The sequence below is a fragment of the Meleagris gallopavo genome, chromosome Z (assembly GCF_905368555.1).
Source record: "Meleagris gallopavo chromosome Z, MGAL_WU_HG_1.1, whole genome shotgun sequence".
NCBI classification, from domain to species: Eukaryota; Metazoa; Chordata; class Aves; order Galliformes; family Phasianidae; genus Meleagris; species Meleagris gallopavo.
Genome location: NC_139435.1, coordinates 36419035 through 36424284, shown reverse-complemented (window position 1 = coordinate 36424284; position 5250 = coordinate 36419035). Strand labels below are relative to the sequence as shown.

The following is a 5250-nucleotide window of genomic DNA, read 5'->3' as shown; positions in this document are numbered from 1 at the left end:
AGAGGAGGTCCTTTTATTGAGTCATAAAGTTCAGAGCAGAGCTCCTTGCTTTCTAATCTCCTTGAAACACAGAGTTAAGGAGACATGGTGCAAGAGAATCCACTCTAAGTCCCATATTTGTCTATGGTTTTTGTCTAAGGGACTACATCTACACAGTAAAAATAATATTTATATTTTTAAAGCTAAAAAAGCTTAACAAACCATCAGCCATTTGCTGAGAATCTGGGTCAGCACGGAGTCTCTTGACATCAAAGTGTAAGGGACCTTTGTGGAGCTGTAACTTTGAAAGGTAGTCCCTGCTAGAGAGGAGATTCTGTCATGCAGCTGGCTGACTGGCTGTTGAGCAGAAGAGCTCAAGGGACTACTATTTGTAGGGTAAGACAATTGACTTATAGTAATTTGGTGCATGCTCAACTGGCTCTTGGCTACTGAACCAGGTGTTTGCTACCTGTTCTTTCAGCCTGCCGGTTTGAGGCAAATTTGTGGCCTCCGTGAGATGGTGTTATAACTACTGGTCTCAGTGTCTAACTTAGTGAGGCAGTGTGCATAATGGCTAGGCCAAAGGAGCAATTCAGTGGGGACGAGGGGAGCACCTTGTCATACTCCACATTGGTACTATAGTCAATTCACCTTAACTTTCACAAAGAGATAGTACAAATATTTTCTTGCCTCCATGTCATTAATATTAAATATATTGATGATACTTTATTGCTTAAAGATTTGTAGCAAGTGAAATACTGCTATGCAAAACAAGTAAGCAGCTTAGTCATAAAGAATTGCTATTTATTTTGTACTAATTTACATGTTTTGTATGGTTGGAGTTGGATTATTTATTTTAGTCATGTGCCAAAATTTTACACAGAAATGATAATATTATTATAACAATATTGGAAGCAATAAATATATTCGTATTAGAGTTACCAGAGGCACAGCTAGGTGAAACAAGGAATTAAAAACTCCCATTGCTGTTAGAAACCATCCCAGAGGAGTTTTCTACCAGCATTGCTTTCCATACTTTCCTCTTTCCAGGACATGTTGTATCTCTTCTGTATCATGAGAAATAGTAATTAGAGGCTTGTGTTCATTGTTTTGGATGTATTCTAAGCAGTTGGCATAAATTATCGTGTAGTGGATTCTTTACTAATGTTAAGATTCAATCTAGCATCAGTAGGTAATAAATCTAGACTCAATATATAATTAGATTGTAATAACTGATATGATGTAACTGATTACAACTGATAAGTTGTAACCGTAAAATCACTTATTATGAGTTTAGTAAAGTTACAAACACAAATATTTACTTGTATATACAGCAATGTTATCTACAACTGTAAGACCACGAAGAGTTCTCATACAAACTTACCCTTTTCCAATATTCACAAGTACAATTTCAGGTCTTTCATCTGTCAAAATTACAGATATTTTTTTCAGTGTCACAACAAATGTCTTGGGGTGTGATGGCATAACTCTTGCAAATAAATCCTTGTAGTTCCCATAAAATGCATGCATTAACATCAACAATTTGTCTTTTTTTTTTTTCTTCTCTTTTTCTTGGGTCCACACTCTTCAGTCTATAGTATACTCTCATTGTGATTTAATCCTAGTGGAGTGACTGGGTATTTGGTATATACTAAACATTACATACCATTAAAACAAAAGCTGTGACCTTGTTTTGGTGAAGTTATAAGTAAAACTGACTATATGCCACCAGGATTGGAAATCCCTTTAAAATTCGTTGCATTACAGCCTTTTCTCACAATGTACATGAATAAAATTTTGTTCTCCTTTTGTTATTATTGCTTAGCTGTGTTTCTATCTTGCTCCTCTGATTTCTTTGTCCTGAAGAAAGAAAATTTTCCTCATGTCAGCCCATTGGACCTGCTCTTTTCAATAGGTCTAAATCTATTTGGAAACAAGAAAAAGAGATATCTCAGATTTTCCCATTCCATTTCCATCCTCAGAGCTACTTATAACTCCACCCTGATATGTATGCAACATCCCTTTCCTATAAATTAATTAAAAAAATTTTCTTCAGTAATGCTTTTCTCAAGCTTTTTTTTTTCCCCTCTCTTTCTCTTGTATAGCCTAACTCTCTCACATCAATATTTCACATGTACCTCCTGCAAGATTTTCCATGCAACATTTCATCTTTGTTTACCTGGCATCCTCGCAAGAACATTGTCTTCCTGAGCAAGGCATTGTGTGTAACAGCCAGGCCAAAGGAGAATATTAGAAAGTGGGAACACACAGTAACATCATCAAATTGAATGCCAGTATTTATTCAATTTTTTTTTTTTTGCTTTTTTTCCTTTTGTGTGTGTGTGTGTGTGTGTGTTTGTGTACGTGTGCGTGAGTTTCTGTTGAGGTAACAAGATTTTAAAGCTGTTATTAGCTCACTTTTTTGGTTAATTTAGTATAGGAGAAGTGTTTCCATTTCCTGGATACACATAGGAAGGTCAGAAAATGACCATACTTAAGTGTCATAACTCAGAAAGCTACTCTGAATTTGTTCTGCTTTGGTTACTATAAATCTCAGAAGTTTCTAACAGATTCAGATTTATTGTGATGACTGCTTTCTCAACTATTTGATCCATGGCTAAATATTTACTTAACAACTTGTACAAGAAGAAGAGGAACAAATAAGACAAAAAAAGAAAAAAAAAAAACAACACCCTGGAACCTCTTAAAATATTTAAGATAGTATTTGCCAGGGTTGTTGCCTTTATAACTTGAATCCAATTAAAAAGAAAAGCCCGGTCCAATAGCATAATATAAGACAAAATCTGGATCATTTGAGAAAACTTTTCAAAATGGAATTGAAACCATCAGTTAAAAATTCCTTAACTTTCACAGATGGAGATGAAAATGTTACACATGCCTTTTCTAATGTGCCCTTGGTGGCTGGGAGATCTGAAATTAAGTCAATTACACAACAGCTAGGTTGCAATCCTGATTGAAGATTAATATCTCTTTGTCTTTTGGAAAGACCCTTTTTTTAGACAAGTAAAAGTTACAACTTTTGCTTACTTCTTACCAGTTCTTTCAGATAACCTATGTGATCACATTTATAACAATAAATAAATTCCTCACATTGTTATTCAAATTTATATTTTAACACTGAATTTTAATTCATATTGCTCTAATACAGAATCATTTTACATGGTCTAGTCTAAGTAGTAAAAGTGTTCTGTTTATGTTTTATAAATTATTTTAATTTCATAGTAGTCAGATATATTCAACATCTAAGACAATTAATTTTCCTTTTCATTTTCATACATGTTGCATAATTAGATATTTGGGGTGGGTGACAGAAAAAGGTTGCTTTTCCACTTTGTAAGTAATACAGAGAGTACTTTAGCCAAAGCTTTGTATTTATCTTATTTCTTTGTAGATAAGATTCTGTTACAGAACACTAAGACTGCCATTTTCTGGAGAGTTTGACAGTAGCCAATATGATTCTTACTGACAAAATAAGTTGCTGACATACATACCCGGCCTTGCTTCCAACCAATAGAAAACTTGCTATGACTGAAAGCCAGATAGATCACTGTTCATTTTGATATGGAAGATTTCTTATGCAGCAAAAAAGGCAAGAGAATCAGATGCTGCCTCTCAGCAGCAAAAGTAGGCTTTGAATGCTTTTTAATAATGTCTAGGAAACACATACAACACGTAACGTGAGGAAGATCTCTGGCCACAAGAAGAGACAAAAGAATTCAAAGGTTCGCCAGCTGTTGTTCGACAGCATTTTGGCATTCTGTGTGAAGGAAATGTTCAAGAACTACAAGATCCAGAATTAAAGGACATCTCTTTCTCTTGCTGGTAGGTTTCTTGTCTGTGTCTAAAAGTGTTGGCACTGTGAGAAACACAGAGGTACTTGATTTACCATCCCCATTTCCTGTAAGCACCACAGCCTGTGGCTCTTGACTTCAGTAAAGATCTCTTCCCTTTGTTGTACTAATGATGTACGTCACCATATCTAGCAGAAAAAGCAGCACAAGTGAAGTGTAAAAGTTGGCTCGATTTTCTGAGCTTTCTTAGCTGAGACAAAGGGCAAACTTGACAATGTGACCCTCCCAATGGCCCTACTACCAAAATGAAGAGGAGGAGCTCCTATTTCTTTGTGTTTCTCTTAAAATAAAATAAGGATTTTTCTACAGTTTTGTACACAGAATATGCCCTATTTATATTGTGTTCTTGTCACTTAATCATGGAATAATAGAATCACAGAATTAGTTGGATTGGAAGGGATGTTAATGATCATGCAGTTCCAACTCCCTGCCACGGGCAAGGCTGTCACCTACTAGGTCAGATTGCTCAAGGCTCCATCAAACTAGCATTGAAAGCCTTTCTAGAAGGGCATGTAGCAATGAGGGGAAATGGTTTTAAACTGAAAGCAGGTAGATTCAGATTAGATATTGGAAAGAAAGTCTTTGCTGTGAGGGTGGCAAGATATTGGAACAGGTTGCCCAGTGAGGTTACGGATGCCCCCTCCCTGGAAGCATTCAAAGTCAGGCTGGGTGGGGCTTTAACTTACTTGTTTAGAGGGAGGTGTCCTACCTGTAGCAGGTGGTTAGGAACTAGATGATCTTAAAGGTCCCTTCCAACCTAAACCATTCTATGATTCTATGATTTTCAATTCAGAAGAGTGAATTCCTTTACAAGGAAGAGAACTTAAGTCTCTGTAGACATTGTTTTGCCCTGAAATCTTTTGGATTTATGTTCTGTATTTTCAGTTATACAAAAATGTAAATGTTTGGAAAGGCGGTGCTAAAACTGCTACAAATTAGAAAACCCTTAATTACTGATAAGAGGACAAAACAGAGCAAACTTCTGCTTCAAAAAACTAAATGGCCAGATGCACATGCAAATATAATAGGAAAAATAAGTGCCTTTTCAGAGCTGTGTCAGGGCTTACTAGAGGTCATATACTTACTCCAGTAAATCATGTGGTACTACTACAAAGGTATTACCCTTCTCAATTGGAATTAGGAGGGCTCCTCTAAAAGTAATATCTCCTACCTACAGGATCAGAGGCAGACGTTGTGGAATGCAAGTAGAGGTTGAACCTTCCTGACAAAATTCCATTACATTTTCAAGCCATGCAACAGGTGGCAGCAGTCTGACATGAAAGTGCTCCTGAATCAAGGGTGTTGAATTCCTCCACGGAAAAGAAGTTGCACCTATTGACATTCATCAATGCTAAGTGAATACTTAAGGAAACCAAATTGTGGATGTGAGCACAGTAAG

At 36.2% G+C, this 5250-nt stretch overlaps 1 pseudogene; it reads right to left on the bottom strand.

The window, feature by feature from the left end:
- Positions 1-1118: 1118 nt before the first annotated feature.
- Positions 1119-1728, bottom strand: LOC146542209 (uncharacterized; annotated as a pseudogene).
- Between the last annotated feature and the right edge of the window lie 3522 nt (positions 1729-5250).